This window comes from Callospermophilus lateralis, chromosome 7 (assembly GCF_048772815.1).
Source record: "Callospermophilus lateralis isolate mCalLat2 chromosome 7, mCalLat2.hap1, whole genome shotgun sequence".
In the NCBI taxonomy this organism is placed as follows: Eukaryota; Metazoa; Chordata; class Mammalia; order Rodentia; family Sciuridae; genus Callospermophilus; species Callospermophilus lateralis.
This window is the reverse complement of record NC_135311.1, coordinates 15,516,184-15,541,258: the sequence shown is the minus strand read 5'-3', so window position 1 is coordinate 15,541,258 and position 25,075 is coordinate 15,516,184. Positions and strand designations below refer to the sequence as shown.

The 25,075-nt window shown below is 38.6% G+C and overlaps 2 pseudogenes; both read right to left on the bottom strand.

Annotated features, from left to right (window-relative positions):
* Positions 1-7,435: 7,435 nt before the first annotated feature.
* Positions 7,436-9,688, bottom strand: LOC143404053 (dual specificity protein phosphatase 4 pseudogene; annotated as a pseudogene).
* Positions 9,689-23,693: 14,005 nt separating this feature from the next.
* On the bottom strand, positions 23,694-24,853 carry LOC143404624 (acyl-CoA desaturase 1 pseudogene; annotated as a pseudogene).
* Positions 24,854-25,075: the final 222 nt, after the last annotated feature.

Here is a 25,075-nt window from a genome sequence, read left to right as displayed (position 1 = left end):
AAGAGTCAAATAGACCACAACACAATAATTGTGGGTGACTTCAACACACCACTCTCGCCATTGGACAGATCCCGTAGACAAAAGCTGAACAAAGAAACTATAAAACTCAATAACGCAATCAATAACCTAGACTTAACCGACATATATAGAATATATCAACCATCATCAAGTGGATACACATTCTTCTCAGCAGCACATGGATCCTACTCAAAGATACACCATATATTATGCCATAGGGCGACTCTCAGTAAATATAAAGGTGTGGAGATAATACCATGCACCATATCTGACCATAATGGAATGAAACTAAAAATCAATGATAAAAGAAGGAGGGAAAATTCCTGCATCACCTGGAAAATGAACAATATGTTACTGAATGATCAATGGGCTACAGAAGATATTAAGGAGGAAATCAAAAAATTCCTAGAGATAAATGACAATACAGACACAACATACCGAAATCTATGGGACACAATGAAAGCAGTTCTAAGAGGGAAATTCATTTCCTGGAGTTCATTCCTCAAAAAAAGAAAAAACCAACAAATAAATGAACTCACACTACATCTTAAAACCTTAGAAAAGGAAGAGCAAAACAACAGCAAATATAGCAGAAGACAAGAAATAATTAAAATCAGAGCGGAAATCAACGAAATTGAAACAAAAAAAACCATTGAAAAAATTGAAAAAACTAAAAGTTGGTTCTTTGAAAAAATAAATAAGATCGACAGACCCTTAGCCATGCTAACGAAGAGAAGAAGAGAGAGAATGAAAATTACTAATATACGGGATGAAAAAGGCAATATCACAACAGACACTACAGAAATACAGAAAATAATTAAAAAGTATTTTGAAACCCTATATTCCAATAAAATAGAAGATAGTGAAGATATCGATAAATTGCTTAAGTCATATGATCTGCCCAGATTGAGACAGAAAGACACACACAATTTAAACAGACCAATAACAAAAGAAGAAATTGAACAGGCCATCAAAAGACTACCAACTAAGAAAAGCCCGGGACCGGATGGGTATACAGCAGAGTTCTACAAAACCTTCAAAGAAGAATTAATACCAATACTTTTCAAGCTATTTCAAGAAATACAAAAAGAAGGAGCTCTTCCAAATTCATTCTATGAGGCCAACATAACCCTGATCACAAAACCAGACAAAGACACTTCAAAGAAAGAAAACTACAGACCAATATCTCTAATGAACTTGGATGCAAAAATTCTCAATAAAATTCTGGCAAATCGAATACAAAAGCATATCAAAAAAATTGTGCACCATGATCAAGTAGGATTCATCCCTGAAATGCAAGGCTGGTTCAATCTATGGAAATCAATAAATACTATTCACCACATCAATAGACTTAAAGACAAGAACCATATGATCATCTCAATAGATGCGGAAAAAGCATTTGACAAAGTACAGCATCCCTTTATGAGCAAAGCACTAGAAAAACTAGGGATAACAGGAACTTACCTCAACATTGTAAAAGCTATATATGCTAAACCTCAGGCTAGCATCATCCTAAATGGAGAAAAACTAAAGGCATTCCCTCTAAAATCTGGAACAAGACAGGGATGCCCTCTATCACCACTTCTATTCAATTTAGTACTTGAAATACTAGCCAGAGCAATTAGACAGACAAATGAAATTAAAGGCATAAAAATAGGAAAAGAAGAAATTAAATTATCGCTATTTGTGGACGACATGATAATATATTTAACAGACCCAAAAGGGTCTCCAAAGAAACTGCTAGAGTTAATAAATGAATTCAGCAAAGTGGCAGGATATAAAATCAACATGCATAAATCAAAGTCATTCCTGTATATCAGCAACAAAACTTCTGAAATGGAAATGAGGAAAACCACTCTATTCACAATATCCTCAAAGAAAATAAAATACTTGGGAATCAACGTAACAAAAGAGGTGAAAGATTTATACAATGAAAACTACAGAACCCTAAAGAGAGAAATAGAAGAAGATCTTAGAAGATGGAAAAATGTACCCTGTTCATGGATAGGCAGAACTAACATCATCAAAATGGCGATATTACCCAAAGTTCTCTACAGGTTTAATGCGTTGCCAATTAAAATCCCAATGGCATTTCTTGTAGAAATAGATAAAGCAATCATGAAATTCATATGGAATAACAAAAGACCCAGAATAGCAAAAGCAATTCTAAGCAGGAAGTGTGAATTGGGAGGTATAGCGATACCAGAGTTCAAACTGTACTACAGAGCAATAGTAATAAAAACAGCATGGTACTGGTACCAAAACAGGTGGGTGGATCAATGGTACAGAATAGAGGACACAGAGACCAATGCACAAAATTACAACTATCTTATATTTGATAAAGGGGCTAAAAACATGCAATGGAGGAAGGAGAGCATCTTCAACAAATGGTGTTGGGAAAATTGGAAATCCATATGCAACAAAATGAAACTGAATCCCTTTCTCTCGCCATACACAAAAGTTAACTCAAAGTGGATCAAGGATCTAGATATCAAATCAGAGACACTGCGTCTGATAGAAGAAAAAGTTGGCTACGATCTATATACTGTGGGGTCGGGCTCCAAATTCCTTAATAGGACACTCATAGGCCAAGAGTTAATAACAAGAATAAATAAATGGGACTTACTTAAATTAAAAAGTTTTTTCTCATCAAGAGAAACAATAAAAGAGGTAAATAGAGAGTCTACATCCTGGGAACAAATTTTTACCACTCACACTTCAGATAGAGCCCTAATATCTAGAATATACAAAGAACTCAAAAAATTAAACAATAAGATAACAAATAACCCAATCAACAAATGGGCCAAGACCTGAACAGGCAATTCACAGAGGAGGACATACAATCAATCAACAAGTACATTAAAAAATGTTCACCATCTCTAGCAGTCAGAGAAATGCAAATTAAAACCACCCTAAGATACCATCTCACTCCAGTAAGAGTGGCAGCCATTATGAAGTCAAACAACAGTAAGTGTTGGCGAGGATGTGGGAAAAAGGGTACACTTGTACACTGCTGGTGGGACTGTAAATTGGTAAGGCAAATATGGAAAGCAGTATGGAGATTCCTGGGAAAGCTGGGAATGGATCCACTATTTGACCCAGCTATCGCCGACCTCGGACTATTCCCTGAGGATCTTAAAAGAGCGTACTATAGGGATACTGCCACATCAATGATCATAGCGGCACAATTCACAATAGCTAGACTGTGGAACCAGCCTAGATGCCCTTAAATAGATGAATGGATAAAAAAATGTGGTATCTATACACAATGGAGTACTACGCAGCAATAAAAAATGATAAAATCATAGAATTTGCAGGGAAATGGATGGCATTAGAGCAGATTATGTTAAGCGAAGCTACCAATTCTTAAAAAACAAATGCCAAATGTCTTCTTTGATATAAAGAGAGCAACTGAGAACAGAACAGGGAGGAAGAGCATGAGGAAAAGATTAACATTAAACAAAGACGATTGTGGGGAGAGAGAGGGAGAGAGAAGGGAAAACATATGGAAATGGTAGGAGACCCTCAATGTTACACAAAATACATAGAAGAGGTTGTGAGGGGAAAGAGGGGGAAACAAGGGAGAGAATTGAACAACAGCACAAGAGGTAGAGAGGGAAGATGGGAGGGGAGGGGAGGGGGGATAGTAGGGGATAGGAAAGGTAGCAGAATACAACAGTCACTAATATGCCATTATGTAAAAAGGTGAGTGTGTAACCGATGTGATTCTGCAATATGTATTTGGGGTGAAAATGGGAGTTCATAACCCAATTGAGTCAAATGTATGAAAGATGATTTATCATGAGCTTTGTAATGTTTTGAACAACCAATAAAAAAAATGTTCCATAACCAGAGTAAAAAGAGAAAGCGCAGATTCTTCACAAAATTACAGAGGAATTCACAATAGTAGTACATAATGAAAAATACAAAGTAAGAACTGTGGACTTGATAGCAAATTTTTAAAAGAGGTGCATAAAATAGAAGCTTGAGGTAAAGTATGTTATTAATAATCTCTTTAAAAAGTTTCACATGATGCCAACAAAATTGCAAGATGTTAGAGAAAATGGTAACAAATTATTGTGTAGGAAAACTGTGTTACCCAAGGCAATTTTTACTACCCCAGACAGCATTTCAAACCCATGTAAAAGGGAAATATGAACTGGCCAAGGCTCCAACTGTTCTTTTCACCATGTGTCAAAAAGAGAAATCACCAACTGCACATTTCACTGTTGCTGTTTATTTATGTTACTATTTTTATGGCTGGTCCCTAAGATCTGAGTTGGCAGAGGCAGAGGCTCTATTTTTACAGACCAACATCCCTAAATTATAGAAAAAAAGTATATTTTCTCTTTTCTTATACTTAATGCAGAATGACTTTTGTTCACCAAAATGTGTGTGGATATTTGATCCTCTAACAGTCAGTCAGTTCTCTAGTGGATACCCTCTGGGAGTCCTGTAATTCAATTCTATGCTGACACTTCCTAGAGAATAGGGTTAGATCCCACAGTTTGAGGTTGAATCTTATGAGGCTGTGCTCCACTTTGGATTCCAACAGCAAGCATAGGCTGTGACCTGTGCTAATGTATGTGTGTGTTTGTGTGTGTGTGTGTGTGTGTGTGTGTGTGTGTGTGTATTTGTTTGTATATTTATATTTTATCATATAAACATTTTATTTTATAAATTTATCTATTATAAGTATAGATGGTAGGCTATAAATTGGGGTTCCTAATCCCCTCCTTACTTATGGTTAATTTGCTAGAGCAGCTCACAGAACTCAGGCAAATACTTGGGTTTGCAAATTTATTGGTCTATCAACAAAATATATTACAGAATAGATTGACATGAAGCCAGATGAAAGAGAGCACAGGTAAGGGAGAAGAGGGGCAGAGCTTCCTGCCCTCTCCAGGAATGCCACTGTCCAGGAACCTCCCCATGTTCCACTACCTGAAAGTTCACTCAAATCATGCTAATTGCATTTTTTAAGAGTAAAACTGAAAATACTTTAGATGGAAGTATATAGTGTGTCAATGTCTAGGTCAATCCTGACATGCCTGGTCATGTTACTGGAAAGCAGAAAACTGTTCTGTACTGGGGCAGAGTATCATGAGTCCTTGACAGCCTGTGGATTTCCAGATTTGGGCATGTGGGGAGTGGTGCTTCTTGTAGTAGACTTGACATGTGTTGGGGATGAGTTGAAGTCAGAGCTCTAAATTAACAGTCAGCCTGAGAAGGGCAACTGCCAAGGCATTTGCAATAAGAAAAAACTGCTACTGTTCTATTGACTGGGTCCTCCTTTCTGTGGGGAGCAGGCATTTTCAGGAAGTGTCCAAGTGGGCCTGCAGGAGAGATGAGAGGACCTGTCCAAGAAAGAGCAGTGCCCTTCATTCTTTCATTGGTTTCTTTCTCTTGCTGTTGTCTGCAATCTTCCATTTTTCAGGGTAAGGATAGGAAAATATCTTCAATATACAAAGATCAGAAAACCAAAAAAGATGTCCCATGCTAAAATTAAAAAGACACCCAAGGTGAAAGTAAAACCAAATCAAAGAGATGTAAAAATATAAAAGCTACCTACCCCTATGTATTCTGTAACATCAGCTTCTATTCTAAACAGTGCATCTTTAGGATACTTCCCTTTGCTCTACTCAACGTCTTGACAATATCAGTGACTGCTATTTTCTTTAGGCAAAGAATAGTGTAATCTACTTAGAAATTATATATGATATATAATTATTATATATATAATAGTATTCTAAATAAACCATTTGTGACAGTCACTGTCAAGAGTATCACTCTATACTGACTAGACTAAAAACAATTGTCCTTTGGGGCTGGGTCATGACTCTGTGGTGGAGAGCTTATCTGACATGTGTGAGGCCCTGGTTTGATCCTCAGCAACACATAAAAATAAATAAATAAAATAAAGTTATTGTGTCCATCAACAACTAAAAGGCTGTTTAAAAAGAGGAAGAAACACAATTGTCTCTCATGAAACCTTATTTTAGGGGGTATTCCTTTTGAAATTATAGTCTTTTATGAATCTTTTAGGCAGAAGAAAAAAAATTAATGATATTAAGTCTTTCTAAGAAAAATCAATTCAAGTCTCTTTTTGTGCATAACTTAGTATGTTAAATTATCCTTCCAATAGATTTTGCACATCTCTCTTATATTTTTTCTCTAATTATTTGGTTTGTTGTTGCTACTATGAATGGATCCTTTCTTCCTTCACATCTTGTGGTAGTTGCTGTATGTGTAGCAGTAGTGATAATAATAGAAAAATGTACTGAATATTAACCATGTGCAAGTCAATTGTTATAGTAAGGACCTAGAAATGTCCCCTAAAGAACTCAAGTGTTAAACAAAGCAACCATGTTCAGAGGTGAAACAGTTGGATTACAAGAGCTGGATTGATCCATTTGATGAATTAAAAATTTGAATGAACTCTTGGTTGGTAACTGTAAGCAGGTGAGTCATGATGGGAGGAAGAAGGTCAGAGAGAGCATGACCTTGGGCTCTATATGTCCTGGTCCCATCCTCTCTCTCTCTCTCTGCTTCTTAGTTCCCATGTGCTGAGCAGTTTTCCTCCATCATATCCTTCCTCCATAATATTTCTGCCTTGGAGCCAGCCAGTGGTAGTCTAAACACTCTGAAATTGTGAACCCAAATCAATCTCTCCTCTAAAAGTTATTCTTTCAGGTATTTTTCATCAAAGCTCATTAACATAGCAATGATGTGTTTTAGGTCAATCAACTCAATCTTTACAAATAAGGCATCAGCCAGGTCTTATATGCAGAGAGTAGAATTCACTCCAGTAATTATATAATTAATTACATATAATTATGTTTTGTAATTAATTATATAATATAATGCAATTATATTACATTAAGGGATATATTCAAGATATTTCCATAATTTATAAAATTTCCAGGAAGGACAGAGACCTCTGTTTGGATTCTGCACAGCTAGAAAAAAATGGAGCCAGGAGGAAGGTCCAAACACAGCACAGAAGTATTCTGTGGACACTGCCCCCCCAACTTGTGCCACTTAACACCTTGCTGCCAGGAACCCAACTTCAAGGGATGCTACCTCCTGGATGCACAGAGCAGTTCCACTGGACACTCACTGTCTTAAAAGAACTCAAATTACCTACATGCCACTCCTACCCTGAATTGCCCATATGCACATGTAGTTTTGTCTCACATGAATTCATCTCATTGAAGAATCAGTTCCAATTGGAACTCTTACTTCAGATGAGACTGGGAAACTGCACTTGTCTATGCAGCAGTAGAAGGCAAGATAAATGGAGAAAAAGACATCTGCCATAGTAGACATTAGACTCATTATGTACTTTTGAAACAAATTTATATACTGTTCAGTCCCCATGAGGATCTTGCATCCCTTGCTGGCAGCAACCTTGGTTTTAGGGGTTAGGTGAGTGGCTCCGAGTGCTGGGGGAGGTAGAGCTGAGGCTGAGAAGGTCCAGCAGTCGGCTGAGGGCCAAGTGCACACCCAGGGAGATAGGGAAGCTGAAGACAAATTGTGAGGTAAGGGTGGAGATGGGCTTGCAGCTCCCCTAAGGGGCCTGAAGGGCTGGCTGGCCTGGAGGGGTAGGATGTGGCCAGCACCTGGGACAGGTACTCCATGCAGCTGAAGGCCTTCTCCAGCCTCAGCTGCTCACTCCTCATTCCTGCTAAGCCAAGCAGATGGTAGCAGAGCACACGATGCCCTTTTAACAGTGCACCATCCCTGGACCACGGTAGTCCTTCACCGCACAGTCCTACTCCATGGCTTCCATGAACCAGGAGCCCATGTTGGACTTGTGGTTGTCTTCCACCAGATGCCTTTGTACTGGTAGCATCCTTGCATGTGGTTTGGGCATTCGGAGGAGACATTCAACAGGACTGTGATCCCTAAGGCATTCAGCATGTCTATCCAGGAAGCGTGGTAGGCACCGTGGAAGTAGAGGAACTGAAGAATCTCCAAGGGACCCCTCCGCCTGGATGCGCAGAGCAGTTCCACTGGAGCTGCAGCCCAGGTGACAGAACTCAGTGGCACTGGTGGGATGTCTGCCGGGTCCTTGGTTTTGGAACAGAATTCTGGGTAAGCAGAGGAAAACTTCTCACAGCCACTTTTGAGCAAGCAGATGTCTGCTCACTGGGGCTTAGGATGGAGTGTCTGCACTACTAGGGTCCTGGTGCAGTCCTCCCTGAGCCCTTGGCAGGCGAGCTCCACTCAAAGTAGAGGATGACAGCCAAGTAGAGGATAGAGCACAAGAGGGCGCACTTCCTCTTGGGCGTGCAGGATGGACTCCGGACTCCTGGAGCCTTTGTTCCGCCTATTGTCCTGGGTGTTGTATCAAAGGAGGTGCACCGAACCTCTGATAGGAAAGGTGTGCAAAAAATTGAGCAGCAAGCGTTTGCTGGCGCTCCCCAGCCCCAGGGTTGGGGGCTGCCCTGCTGTCAGCCGAGCTGCCGCCAGGCACTGCACCATCCACCCCGCCCCTCAACCCATCGCAACCACCAGCTCCCAACCTCTGCCTTGGTGGTTCTCACTTAGCTTCATCAGCCTTTTGAGCACATTGCCGTCCATCTCTCCCAGTTAATCAATCGTCACCATGGAGTGTAGGAACTGGGGCGATTGATAGTCACCCAGGCCAACCAGGCAACAGGAATGGGCGAACCAGGATTAAGAGAAGGAGCCTTCAGAAGTGACAACCAACTTGGCCCCCAGAGGCTTGGGCGGCCAGACCCCTATTGGGTCACCTTCCTCCTGCATGTTCAGGTTACATAGCAGTCCTAGCAGCCTCAGGTGCCTTGCATGAGCTTGCACTCACTAGGGGGTGGCAGCGGAGTGTGTGTGTTGAAGGGAGAGTAGTGCTGGCTCCTTCCTGTTGTTGCCTCAAATGTGTTTTGCTGCTCCTACACATTGGGCTGCAGCCTGCTCATTGCTGCTCTTCCCCTAGCACCCGCCAGAGCTCTGGGCACTGCATCTACTTTTTATGGGAGGAAGGTTGATAATTGGTTTGGCAAGATGCTTGTCATCTATGTTGTCACTGAGATAATTGTTTTTCATATCATACATCATTACAAGAGTATTCATAGTACTAAGTTATTGTAACATCATAGGATCAGTTCAGATAACTTTTGTATTTGGTATTGCTCATTGTGCTTTTCCGTCTTACTTGGTCTTGTCCTCATAAAGTTTAGTGAACTTTTTGAGAAATTCTTTTCTGTGTTCTTGTTTTTCTTTATGGTGTCATCATTTTCTCCTGTCTTTATTTTACCTGGAAAAAGATAATAAGGGTAGGCCTTTATTATCTTTTTCCATCCACTTTGTTCTAATTTCTTCCTTCTTGTTTTTTTTTTCTTTTTCTTTTTTTTTTTGGTTGTTGTTGTTTTGCTTTGTTTTGTTTTTGCAACTACTCAAGGTGGAAGATCAGAATCAACATTGATTTTATTATCCATGTACCTTTTTCTAATGTAAGCAAGTTGAAGTAGAAGCAGTACTTTAAGAACTTCTTAAGATACATCCTATTGCTGTTGATTAGTTGAATGTCAGTTATCTTCTGCTCAAAATTATTTCCAAATTTCCTTGTAAGTTTTATCTTTACCCCATATGTATATTTTACTAAAATGCTTCGCTTCATTTCAAAAATTTTGGTGATTTTCCACATGGTTCACTTTGTTGACTCATCATTTAGTTCTGTATTAGATCACTTTCCAACACAGTGACAAAATACCTGAGATAAACAATTGAAAAGAAGGGAAGATGCATTTGAGATTTCCAGGAATCAAGGAAAAAGTGGGAATGTCCAAGAGTGCTGCCTGTACATGGGTCCACTGCCCAGAAACCCCAGCCCCTTTTTGCTATTCTTTCAACCCACTGTTCAGCCACGCAGCTCCCAGGGAAGCAGGGCACCCACGCAAGGGCACTAATGGCTTTTCTGAAAACAGTAAGCCTCACCCAATCATGGGGCTTTGAGACAGGCAGACAGGATGAACCATGCCAACACAGGTTGACCATTCATGGAAGCATATGTGGTGAACCTGGGCCTGTCTGTTTTGCTGGGTGAGAAAGAGCATTGTGACCTGATGGTGACATAGAGGCTTGAAGTCATTCACGGGTGAACAGAGATGTTTGTTGCCATGTAGCCTCTCCAAGTGCTTTAAAAATGCCCTCCTTTCTAGCCAAGTTTGAAAGGACCTCTAATCTGGCACTCAATGACAACACTGTTCAACAACACTGCAAATGAAGTAACTTTTTCCTTCCCTGCTCCCCTAGCCGTTCCCAAAGAAGTACATCCTTCTTTCTCCAAAACCGTTGCTCCATCTGGAATGGCTCCTTAAAATGGCTTTAGTCCAGGTCAGGCTTCAACATGGCTCCCAGATGCTCTTCACTGGAGCTGGCACGAGGCAAGGACTCTGTCCCACCTCCACCTCTCCTGCACTTCTAGAATTCAAGGAGAACTGAACAGTGGAGTCCCCATTTAAATCAAAAGAGGGCCTTTGAAGAGAGTCTCCTCACAGGAATTTAATTTTTCAAAACTATATTAGTATACTTCCAGTAATCTGCCTAAAATTAAGAACTACAATATATGCGAAAGAGAGGAGATGGTGCTTCCAAGCACAAAGGATTCATTTCAGGTCTATGCCTAAGTAATTGCTTTCCCCCATGATCTTGCCAGATAATTCACTGAAGAAAAATCTGAATTGTACCAGAGTTTCCAGGAGCACCTTATGTAATGTGGCCTCTGTCACAGAGAGTAGGCCTAGAAGAAAAATGCTCCAAAGACCCCCCCCCCCCAAAAAAAATGTTCTATGGTTGTGGTCAATGTGCCCAGGATCCAGGAGCACAAATAAATAAGAAATAGTCCTTTCCCTTCCTTTCTCTTCCCACCCCATCCTGCCTCTCAGTGACAACAAAGTCAAGATCTTCAGCTGACCTGTGCACATCTTCAAGACACCATTCAGCTCCTGGCCATTTGCACATTTGCCTGCTGTGGTGCTGCACTCTTTGTGATCTCACGTTGGTATGTGCTACATCCACTGGCCCTGGACTCCATGTACATATCTACTCTAAGCAAATTCTTAATTATTATTAGAAATAAATTATCATTAGTGCTTCTCAAGTTTCATGATCAGAGTCAACACTGATTTTATCCCTGTGTCTTTTTCTAATGTAAGCAGGTGGAATTATGAACTGCTTCATCTGCCTCCTATTGCTTTGATTTGTTGAATCCTTGTTATCTGTCAGCTCAAAAGCATTTCCAATTTTCCTTGTAATGTTTTTCTTTACCCCATATATATATTTTATAAAAAGTCTTTGCTTTATTTGAAACTTCTGATGATCTTTGACTTGCTAATTCATAATTTAATTCTATGTTCAAATCATCTATTCTCAATAAATCCTTGAGGAAATTTTGAGTTTTGCTTTATGACTGCATTTGGTATCTTGCCTTCACTATTTCAAAATACCTGAGATAAACTTTTTTTCCTTGTACTTTTTCTATTTTCTATTATTATATATTAAACATATATGTTTCCAACTATATATATGGCAGTGGATTTTATTTAGTTATTGTCAACATTTCTCCATATAATGTTCTTTTTTACTAGGTCTGTGTTCATTTTTCATATATGTTTTATATGTATTTTCACATGCATATTCTTTGAATACTCATGGTTTTTTATATATATTCATACCCTAACTTTAACCTTTACACTACACAATATTTAATACTAATCCTAAACTTACCCCATTCCTAATTGAACATTAATACAAAAGCATATATAGTAATATGAATATTCTTACATACATATTCAAATATCCAATTGATAATTGTATACATAAATATTTATATATGTTCACATATAATTTATCTGTACATTAGGAAATTAATAAATGTGTATTTATACATCTCACACCTTTTCATATCTCAAAACACATATATTTCTATGTATTTTAATGCACATTTTTACATGTATATTCTTATAATTACTCATGTTTTTCAATATACCTATTCATTGCCTAATGTTTATGTGTAATTTGACTTGCATTCAAATATCATTGGTATATTTGCATATATACAATTTATATACATATATATACATATATCTCCTTTCACCAATTAAAAATGTCTTCCTAAATCTCATATTGAACTCTTCAGAATTCCAAAACATCAAAATTGCACATGTACATTCTTAAAATATTCATATATTTCAATATGCTTATTCATTCCCTAACCCTAACTATATACAAAATTTAGTACTAACCATAATTTTGCCCCTATAACTACCCTACATTCAGATAAAAGCATAAATACTTATATGAATACTCATATGCATTCATATTTACATACACATTTATCACTTATATTTGCAGAAGTGTTATTATATATACATATATAAAATTTATCTTTGCATTTGCATATTAAAAATTTGTATTTATATCTCATATTAACCCTTCCCTATTTCAAAACATATACTTATGTTAATTTTTATGCAAATGTTACCATGCAAATTCTTAGGTGTATTCATATTTCCAACAAGTATATTTATTCCTTAAAGATAAACGTAAATGTAAACCAAAATTTGAAAGTGATAATAACCCTATATTTACTTATATAGTTAAACCTACCTTTAAATAAATGTATATATAATAATTTTAATATTCATTTGTAAATAATTATGTATTCAAGTATCAATGTTATATTAGAATATGTATAAGTATATATTCATATATATAATAAATCTGTGCAGTCCTAGTTTTAAAAATCTGTATTCATATGTGTCATGTTAAAACCTTTCTTAGTTCAGGGCTGGGACTGGGGCTCAGTGGTAGTGCAATTTACTGGCATGTATGAATCACTAGGTTTGATTCTCATCACTGCATATAAATAAATAAAATGAAGGTCTATCAACAACTAAATTTTTAAAAATGATAAATAAAAAATAAAACCTTCCCTAGTTCAAAACATATATATTTATTTATATTTTCATGAGTTATTCTAATGAGTATTCTTGGTTTTCCATATGCATTTCTTTTACTAACCCTAATTATTACCCTACACAAAATTTAACACTAAAGCTAAATATAACCTTATACCTGAATTTCTACATTAATATAGAACATACATAAAATTGTGAATTTAAATGTGTAATGAGACATATATATTCAATTATAAAAAATATATTTGCATATATATTATATATGCATATTTATTTGTGCATTCACAGATTTAAAAATGTGTATGCAAACGTCTCACATTAAGCTCTTTTCTATTTCAAAAAAATATATTTTTATATATTTTCACATGTACATTCTTAGAAAATTCATGTTTTTTGATATACAGATTCATTCCATAGCCATATTGCTAACTCTTGCCATAATTTAATACTAATCCTATGCATACCCCTTTAAGTAAATCTAATTTTGCATAAAAGCTTATGTATTTACATAAATGTTTTTGTGTATTTTGATACATATATTCAATTATCAATGGTATATTTGCATATTTTTGTATTAATATATATTTTCTATTTCTGCATTTGCAAAATAAGAAATGTATATTCATACAACTCACATTAAACCTTTCACTGTTTTAAAGCATATGTGTTTATATATATTTTCATAGGTATTTTCACAAGTATATGCTCATTAATATTCATGTTTTCTGAAAAACGTATTCATTCCCAAACATCAACCCTAACCCAAGCCATAATTTAATACTAACTCTCACAACACCCTTATACCTAAACCTATTTACATAAATATATGTGCAGTAATATGAATGTGTATGTGTATTTCAACTTAGATATTCAATTACAAATGGTATATTTACATATATATTATTGTTTATGCATATATAAAATTTATCTCTACAATTGCAATTTTAAAATATGTATTTATAAGACTCACTTCCCTATTTCAAAACATATACCAGGGGCATAGTGACACAAACCTGTAATCCCAGTGGCTCTGGAGTCTCAGGATGACCTGGAGTTCAAAACCAGCCTCAGGAAAACAAGGCAATAAGCAACTCAGTAAGACTCTCTAAATAAAAATTGACATAGCAATAGGGATGTGGCTCAGTGGTCAAGGATGGCCCTGAGTTCAATCCCTGGAAACACCTCCCCAAACACCAAACCCATATATAGGGATATATATTGCCATACAAATATACTCATGTACATTCTTATGAATATTCATGATTTTCAATATATATACATATATTAATTCCTAACCCTAACCTTAAAAACAATAGTAATCCTAAATTTAACAATATACCTAAAAATATTAATATAGCATCATATATAATAATATGAATATTTTTGTTAATTAGACACGTCCATTTCATAAGTATTATTACATATTAATATACATTTATCTGTGTTTATAATTTTTAAAAAATGTGTATTTATGTCTTCTATTAAACCCTTCTCCATTTGAAAAATGTACACTTACATATATATTCATTTGTAATTATATTTTTGTTTTTGATTTACATATTCATTCTCTAACTTTAACCCAAGCTATAATTTAATATTAACTCTCAAAATATCTCTGTAGTTAATTTTACATGAATGTGTATGTAGTAATACGTTTATGTATATTTTGACTTCTATATTCAATTTTCAATGGTATATTTGCATATATATCAATATATTTTATATAATTTATCTCTGCATTTGCAAATTAAAAGTGTGTATTATGATTCAAATTAAACCCTTGCCTTTTTCAAAACATATATATTTTCATACATATTTTCATGTGTACATTCTTATGAATATTCATGCCTTTGATAGGGATATATATATATATATATATCCCTATGTCTAACCCTACAGTATTCCTAAATTTAGTTCTATACATACAACTACATTAATATAAAGCATATGTAATAATATGAATATTCATGTGTAATTAGACATAAATTTAATATCAATGGATAAAGAGTGTGGCATAGGGAGGCAACTTACACGATGATCAGAAAGCAGAGAAAGAGAGAAACTCTTTTCTCCAGATTCAAAATGTATACCTCATACACATGCCTCCAATGACAACTTCCTCCAGCCACACCCCACCTGCCTTGAGTTTACCACTCAACTAATTCACTGATTAGATCAAGACAAACATTCAGTCATTTCTCCTCTGAACCTTCTTGCACTGTCTCACATATGAGACAGTGATTTTCTTTGCCTTCAACTTCATTGATTGGCATGAGACAGACAATCTTTTGCAAGGCCTCACTGACAAAATATAGTTCAACTTCATCTATTTGTGCTTATCTTCCCATGTTAGCTCTCAAAATATTTTGTGAGTGCTACTCAAGAAAATATGAAATGGTGATCAGTTCTGCTAACACTGAGTATTTGTTTCACTAATATCAAATTTCTACCCTGCTGCTCTGTTTCCATGCTTTTCTGTATATATGATAAACTTGAGTCATAGGGTAATATTTTTGAAGCCATTTTACAATGCCAATCAAACCTGGCATTTTTTATATTAATGATACGCAGGTCAGTCGAGGGGATAACACTATAAGCTGTAATTCACATGTGCACAATCTGGGATAATTCTGTGACTATCAACTGGTTGGTGGTAATGAGATACATCCCAATTTCAGACAAGCTAAAATGTGAAGAAAAGAATACTCTGGCAGACACCCGCAGAATCACTTTGATGATTCCTTCTATCTTTCTGAAAGTGATGAGAAATGCAGTATGGTGAGCATGGACAGCACCCTGGAGAATGTCCTGGAGGAGGCCACTTTCCTGTGCACTGGCTGTGCCAAGGATTTAGGGCTCCTTCAAGCACTGGTGCAGTGGGGTCCTCGAGATGAGCAGGTGCAGGGGACCAACTGCAGTGCTTGATGGGCCTTTTTGTTGTCTGCTTTGTGGACACTGTGGTGACCTTAGCAGAGTGCACCCATAAGACATCAACTGGCAAGGCAATGAGGAGAACATGGCCCTAATAACAGCTGTGCCTGCAGGACACCCCACCATCACCAACTACCTATTGAAGTATTTCTCTGGTCTTGATCTTGAAAGAAGGAACGTGTTCAGCTTCACTGCCATGATGAAAGTCACCATGCAGGGCTAAATGGAGTGTGCCAGAGTCCTGATGCAGGGGCAGATATACATGGAAGGGAGACCCGTCATGAAATATCCCCCCAGAAGTGAGCCGCTTACATAGGCTGGGTGGAGGCTGTGTGCAACTTCCTCCTGAACATTTTGGGGAAAAGTACAGGCTAGAGCTGCTGCTGGCCTCTGAGGAAGTTCTGAAGCTTACAACCTCCCAAAAATGCTTGCAGAGACTCACTGAGTTTGTGTGGTCCATGCTGACCTAGCACTCCAACTGGGGCCTGGAGGATGGGAGCATCCTAGACCATATGATCAGGATGAGCATCAGCTTTTACAGTCCAATTGTGGCCATCATCTGCCAAACTGTGTGCCCCGAGGACCTTTCCTGTGTGGGAAAAAGGCAGCAGGCAGTAAGGAAATCCTAGCAGCTAGGGGAGAACCAGGACACCCTTGCCCAAGAGAGGGATGAGGAGGAAGGCACTGAACAACAATAGCAGACTTCTGAGGCCATGAGAGCCTCCAGAGAGGAGGTTCCAAGAGTCAGCACCCCATCTCTTTACCTTCCAGGGGCCCAGGGGTCAGCCTCTGCCAGGTGGAAGGCCAGCCTCCTGTCCCACAAGCTCCTGCATCAGAGAAGTGAGTGGCCGGGTGTGGTGGTCCTCAGCATCCACATCAGCAAGGTGCAGGCACCCATCTTCCAGAGGGACCAGAAAGTCTTCAAGGGCAACACCAAGACAGCACCCACCTGCAGATCCCCAAGTGGCAGGACAAGAGTCCAAGAAAGAAAAGAGGAAGGCAGAAGGGGCAGAGAGGAAGCACCAGGCAAAAGCACAGAAGGAAAGGGGTGGGTGCCATGCTGGAGGAAAAGGACATGAGGGGGTCTATTGAGCAGAGGACCTGTTTCAGGCTAGCAGCTGTGGACTTGGTGCAGAGCCTCAGCTAGGAGGTGGGTGGGTTCATGCAAGAAGTTGAAACATGCAGGGGAGGGGAGAAACACAGGGAGGGGGCCCCAGGATCGATTCACAGAAGGATGCACAGGGCTCCTACAGTGTGCTCTGCCAGTCCTGCACAGCCTCTCCTAACAGACTTCTTCCCAGAATCTAGGAGGTGATGAAGCTGTTTCTAACTGGGAACAACACAAACTGATTTGTCTAACACCCATTCTCCTAGCAATCAATACACCTGAAGGACAATTTACCTAAATGTCACCATTTATAGAACCTCAATTAAGAAATTTTTAAAAACCAATTTGTCAAAAGGCAGTATTTTTGCATTATTTTGTATTTTTATTCATTATTCACCAGTCTGCACCATTTTACAGGTATGTGGCTCTTTGTATTTAAAGAAGTTTAACTACATGTGCCCCAAGACCCTTGGATTAAAATATTTGTGGTGGCTGTATGAATACACACAGAACTCATGGGTTCTTCAACTTTTTACCATTGGTTTTGGCTTTTACATTTTCCATCTAATTGTGGGTGCAAATTTGCACTATATTTTCCTATTAATTTGATTAATTGATGTGTACATTTGTTTTTACTTGATGGAAGCTTTGACTTTTACAGAAAAATGATCAAGTGAAACAATTCAGATTTCAGTGTATCTTATTTTAAAACTCTCTTGGCCATACAGTAATAATAAAAATAATTGTCAAAATTTATGAAATAATGCATAAATAAACTTGAATTTATTGCTAGATTCACTTTAAACAGAGACTTTGGATACACCACTTAGTAAATCTTTAACTAGTTATAAGAAAAAAAATTGAGTTTTAATAAAAGGGGTAAGTTTTTAAAGTGATTAGTAGAAATAGAAAATTAAGTCATATGCCCTTAGGTAAGTCAAATCTGTATATCATTAAAAGGTAAAAATGATCATTCCAACAAAGATATATGAGAGCAAATATAGGAAGCTAAAGATTACCTCAAGAGAGAGACAGAGTATCTGAAAAAAAGTCAGAAATCCTTGAAATTAAGGATACAATAAATTGAATAAAAAACTCAATAAAAAGCATAACCAACAGACTAGATCACTTGGAAGAAAGAATGTCTGATAATGAAGACAAAGTATACAATATGGAAAATAAAGTTGATCACATAGTGAAGATAGTAAGAAACCATGAACACAACATACAAGAATTGTGGGACAGCATCAAAAGACCAAATCTAAGAGTTATTGGGATAGAGGAAGGCACAGAGTTTCAAACCAAAGGAATGCACAATCTCTTCAATGAGATAATATCAGAAAATTTTCCAAGCATGAAGAATTAATTGGAAAACCAAATGCAAGAGGCTTACGGGACACCAAATGTATGAAATTACAACAGATATACACCAAGGCACATTATAATGAAAATGCCTAGCATACAGAATAAAGATAGAACCTTAAAAGCTGCAAAAGAGAAAAATCATATCACATACATGGGGAGACCAATTCATATCTCAGCAGATTTTTCAACCCAGACCTCAAAGCCAGGAGATTGAGGAACAACATATACCAAGCCCTGAAAGAAAATGGATGCAAACTAAGAATCTTATATTCAGCAAAATTATGCTCTAGATTTGATGATGAAATAAAACACTTCCATGATAAACAAGTTAAAAGAATTACAACTAGAAAGCCTGTACTACAGAACATCCTCAACTAAATATTCCAAGAAGAGGAAATTAAAAACAATGATGAAAATCAATAGAGGGAGGTATTACACTAAAGGAAAATCTAATCAGAGAAGAAACCAAGTCTCATTAAATACCAAAAATAAACAAAAATTGCTGGGAGTACAAGTCATCTCTCAGTAATGTTAATGGCCTAAACTCACCAAGCAAAAGACATAGACTAGCAGATTGGATCCAAAAAAAAAAAAAAAAACCCAGCAATATGATGCCAACAATATGCTGCCTCCAGGAGACTCTCTTATAGGAAAAGACATACACAGACTGAAGATGAAGTGTTGGGAAAAATCATATCACTCACAAGGACAGTGGAAGCAAGCAGAGGTTTCCATCCTCATATCAAATAAAGTAGACTACAAGCCAAAGTTCATCAAAAGGGATAAAGATGGACATTACATATTGTTCAAGAGAACCATACAAAAAAAGAAACGATTGAAAAAATTGACAGAACAAAAAGTTGGTTCTTTGAAAAAATAAGTAAAATTGACAAAAACCCTTAGCCATGCTAACAAAGAAAAGGAGAGAGAAATGGTAGTAGGACTTGGAGACATGACCTGCCTGGAACATGCTAAGCAAGTACTTTGCCACTAAGCTACATCCTCAGGTCCCAATGTAGCAAATAAAGAATTTGACACAATAAGTGAGATTTCACATTAAGCCCACCAAGACATCTCAATTTAAGAAACAAATGGAAAAAAACCAATAAAATAATACAGTTGGTGGTAATTCAGAAAAATTGGCATTCCAATAAATTTCTGGGAAATGTAATATGGCATATGGTGTATACAGTATACAGTGTATACTGAAACATTCAATGTTTCAGTAATGCAACATAGAATTATCACATGACCTATCAACTCTACTCTCAGTTCTATACTCAAATGACCTAAAAATATACACACAAACACTTGCATATGATGTTCATGGCAGCACCATTCATGTTAGCCAAACGTGAGAACAATCCAAACCCATGAACAAAAGATTGGATAGTCAAAATGTGCTCTGTATACATATACATGCCATGTAAACTAAGCAATGCACATGCTACAACATAGATAAATCTCAAAAATGTTAAACTAAGTAAACAAAGCAGTGTGATATATATATATATATATATATATATATATATATATATATATATATATATATATATATCATAATTCCATTCAGGTGAACTATCAAGGATATGTAAACTCACAGACTCAAATGAAGTGCTGGTTGCCAGGTGATGGGAGGGCAGGGGGAAGAGTGTTCACTTAATGGATACATGATTTTGTTGTAGTTATTAAAAGATTAGGAAGAATATAAAAGTATTCAACAGCAATAATATGAATACTATTATCAGACTTTAAACTCAAAATCAAACAAACAAACAAAAAACCCAGAAAATAATGAAAAAAAAAAAAACACCTGAAAGTCTACTTGGTTGTAGAGAATATCAGCTCTTGGTGAAATAAAGGCACTGAGGATCTATACATTCCCTTATGTACTCTGGATCCCTGACTTAAATCTTGGCTGGTAACTCCAGGAATTTGAAGCTTACTATATATCAGGACGTATTTCAGTTTCCTTATATAATTTAATCCTTACCTTTCTCCAAGGTCTTACATTCTGCTTGGAGAAATTCTCACTTTTTATATTAATTTGCTATCAGTGATTGACCTAGTATTACTTAACTACTAAGCCAATCCATAGCTCTTTATATTTTTCACATTGAGACAGCCTCTTAATAAGTTGCTCAGGGACTCACAAAGCTGCTGAGGCTAGCCTTGAACTTATCATCCTCATTCCTCAGCCTCCTGAGCCACCTGAATTACAGTCCTGTGCCACCATGTCAGGCAGAATCATGCTTTTACAGATAACTAAATTAAGAGAGATTTTTCAAAGTTTGCCCACTATGCAGACCAGGGATATGACTACTTATATAAATTCCAAATTATTCTTTCATCTATGATGATAAAAATTTTGTTCTGGGTTGTTTCTATATAAAAGAGGAGGGAAGAGGCAATATTTCCAAAGGGGCACAAGGAACATTTTGGGTGTGATGTCAATGTTCACTGTCTTGATTATGGTGATGATTTTATTATTAGATATAAATATATAAAAACTCAACATATTGATAATTCTATATGTGTTGTTTATTGTATGTCAGTTTTACTTTTTTTGTTAATTAATGAAAGATCTGAGGAGTTATACCAACAAATATCGATGACAAACAAGGACAGGAAAACATGTTCAACATCGTGGATCACACTGAATTGCAAGTAATGCACCCATAAGCATGGCTGAAATTCCAAAATCTTACAATACAAACTGCTAGGCAAAGGAAGAGGAACAAGACCAATTTTTATTTATGGCTAAGGGGATCACAAAAGTGTACAGTCCACCTGGAAAGAGAGTTTGGCAATTTTTTTTTTTTGAGAAGAAAAGAGAAAGGTTGAGTTTATTGTTTATATATTATCAAGCAGACATTTGATGACCTGTAGAATTAAAATCATTCAACAGACATTTCCGGTGATAGGCACAGAGTAGGCAGCTCTTCATGAGGTGATTTTCTACTAAAATGAACAGCTTAAGGACAGGTTGCCTTACTGCAGGCTGGAAGGCCCTGCTTCCTCCCATGGTTAGATCTCAGTGGACAGAGAATTTGGGATTGCACATTGCTGATCCTGGTAGAGCAGAGTCAGGCTTCTGCTTTAAGGACTGAGGTTCAGGGCAGGACAGGTCCATGGTCTTCAAATAGTGGTGTTCTGTGTTTTTCTAGACTTCTTCTATCTTACTTTCTGCCCTAGGTTGTGTGGTAGGGGATGTTGATTAGTTTGCTGAACAGACACAAATATTTTCAGCAAAGTTCATGGCATCTCATATCCCACATTTCAGCCAAAGGTTTACATCAGACTCTGGCTCCAGGCTGGGGCCCCCTTTCAAAATGAGGCACTTGGGACTTGCCCTTATTTCTTGTGCTTCCCAGTGAAGACTATGTGTCCTCCTCCTTCTACAAGAATTGAGTGTCCCCTGGGAGCAAGTAGTCTTACTGAATATGCAGGAGGCACTGAGCATGGTTTCTGTTCCAACCCAGAGAGAGGAGACTAACTTCTAACCCTGCTTTGCTCTGAGATTGGCTCACTGATATGGTGGGCATTTGGCTTCACAGGGGACTGAAGCTGTCTGAGCCAGGGATATTTCTAGAGCATTCGCTAAACTTTCTGAAGTAATCAGTGTGGCACAGGCACAGAGGGGTGAAGTTAGAGAGGATCTGGAGATCAGCAAAGAGACAGTCAGCTCTCCTTGCTAAAGAGAAACAATAGTTCTGTGCTCATGAGATTTGTGTCCACAGGACAGGGAGCTGCCTAGATAGCAAGTTCTCACTTCCCTGAACGGACATAGGAGGCTGACTCTTCAGACAAAGAAGAAAACATTGGAGAACAAAGTGAACCAGCAGAGGAAAGATGACAGATGGAGTAGAGCCAGAAAACTAGAAACAGTTAAGAAATTCCTGTCCCACCCAGGAAGTCCTATATGCAATCTGATGGTCACAAAGCAAGGACACATGAAAAGATACAACACTGGGGGAGGAAGCCTATGTTTTATTCTATGTAAGGAGAAACTGTAATGAATAAATGAACTCAGTTCACTAGAACACCCAACAAATTACTCAGTGACTTTTGAACCCTTGGGCAGTGTGCTGTCAGAGCTCTTCCTTCGGAAAGTGATCTCTCAGGAGCTGCCTATAGACCCTACCCCTCCAACTGTCCATCTCCTGCCCAGCAGTGGGAGGAATGGGTAAACCAATGGGCTCCTCTTCTCCTTCAAGCTTTTTTAGCATTTCTTTTTCAGAGGTAGATACTCCCAGTGAATATTTTTATGCTGCAATACAAATTATGTCTATACACGTTTAACTCTGACCCAAGTTCACCTGCTAAAAATCTTTCCATTGTTGGATGTTTGGAAATGCCATAGCCATCCTATCACTACGAGGGCAGTGACCAAAATCCTGAAGATAGCACAGCAGAAAGATGAAAGAAGTTGGACAAGCAGCTCATGGAATCCTCAAAACTCAATGAGCTCTTCCTGTATCCATCACTTCCAGACACAGTCGTTCATTTATAAAATAACAAATCTCCTTAATACAGGGGGAATTTTTTTTTCCCCAGAAGAGATCACTTTTCCTAAGAACTATATGCTTCCCATTTATTCTCAGTCTAAACTATATTGAGACATTAAGATGTGCTGCTGTAATCTAACATTGCCAACCTTCATGGCCATCCCCTAATCAGTCAGGAGAGAAAGGATGCATACTGGGTGGAGAGGCTCCAGGTCTCTGCTAGGTAGGCAGCTGGGTCTGACTACAAAAAGAACTTTCCTACCTCAACCACACCCTTACTTAAAAATCATATCTGGCATGCTCACTCTCCCCTGATGAATGACCTACTTTGCAAGCTCTGTGATAGTTATTTTCATCTTCCATCTAGCAAAGTGTATGATGATAGTTAATGAGCACTTTTGAGAAGATTTTGTTGCATAGCTAAGTGGAGCCACCTGCCTTAAAGTTCAGGAGAGATCAAGCATGAGAGTATCTGAAGTAAATCCTTTGCTTTTAAGCTCCTGGAAGATTGCTAGGCTTTTACATTGGACACCGACCTGCGGCTGACCAGATGCTTGCCTGGGAGGCAATAGGGAGAAGAGAAAGGAAGATGATAGGAACCAAGCAAAGAAAAGGACAATGGAAATAAAGACAGAGAAGAAATGAATATTGTTTTAGCATCAAAGAGGGGAGTTGTTGCCCTTCAGTACTTGTCATTTACTGAACTGGAATGTGTTAAGATCATCATCTTTAGCATCCAGGTAGCATTACTCAGTAGTTAATTAACAGAACATTAAACCTCTACTGGATTTTGGAACAGGACCCTGGACAACCTCAAACTCAGCCGCTCTTATAGCTTCCATCTCCAGTTCTTTTAATCCTGGCCAAGACAGTGGCCTTCCATACTTTCTTCCGGTCATAAGCCAGGCCGAGGACAGCCATGCAATCAATGAAGAACGTGGTAAAGTTGATGTGCCAGAGGTACTCACTGGCAGAGTAGTCATAGGGGAAGGTGTGGTGGTAGTTGTGGAAACCCTCGCCCACAGCTCCCAGGGAAACCAGGATATTCTCCCGGGAGTTGATATTCTTGTCCTAGGGGCGGTATCATTAGAGGTGGGCAGCACTGTTCACCAGCCAGGTGGCATTAAGCACTATGGTATATCGCAGTAAAGAGGCGACTTACAAGCTGTGTGCAAAGGTTTCACCCCAACAAAACCAGGGCACCAGTGTGGGCAGGATGAAGCACATCAACAGAACAGCGGACTTGTAGTACCTCCTCTGGAACATCACCAGCTTCTCAGCTTTTAGGTCAGACAGGTCCAGGGTCGCCCCCTTCTCTTTGACAGCTGGGTGTTTGCGCACCAGCAGCCAACCCACGTGAGAGAAGAAGCAGCCGCGGGAGAGTTGGGAGGGTCGGCATGTGTTTCTGAGAACTTGTGGTGGGCGCGGTGATCTCGGGCCCATTCATAAACATCATTCTGGAACGCCTTGGTGTTGGCAATGATCAGGAAGAGCCTCAGGGGCAGCCGCGCTTTGTAAGTTCGGTGGCTCCACAGGCGATGAGCTCCGGCTGTGATGCCCAGGCCACTGATTAAATAGTACACATAGGCCCAGATCCAAGTGTAGAACTTGCAGGTGGGAACCAGTATGACCCCAGACAGGGCTCCCAGGTGCAGCAGGCCCATGAGGATGATGTTTCTCCAGACATACTCAAGCTTGGGTGTGGGGCCCTCGGCATCCTGATAGCTGTGATCATACAAATCATCTTTCATTTCAGGGCGAATGTCTTCTGCTGAGTAAAGGGACATCTTCTCCAATTTCTGTTCTCCATCATGGAGACCCTCATTTGGAGGTGCTCTGATGGTGGTGGTGGTCACATAGGAGCTGGAGATCTCCTGCAGCATGTGGGCGGGCATCTGGCTCTCCGGTGCTGGGATCGCCCTCCCAGGGCTGAGGCTGCGGAGCAAATTTGGGGCAGCTGAGACAGAGGATGGACTTCGGCTCAGGGTCCGCTGGTGCCGGGCGTCGCACGTGGATGGCTGTGCAGGCCCCACCCCTGTGCGCTGATGCTCTGGGCTCGGAATTTAAAGGGAAGAGTTAGCCTGGGGCGACCGTTTCCTCAAAACTCTTTGATCTGCTGCCAAAAGGGAGGAAGTGAGCAGAGCTGCCTGGCCGAGACAGCCCCGAGTGGAAATAAGGGCGGGGGAGGGGACAGAAAGTCG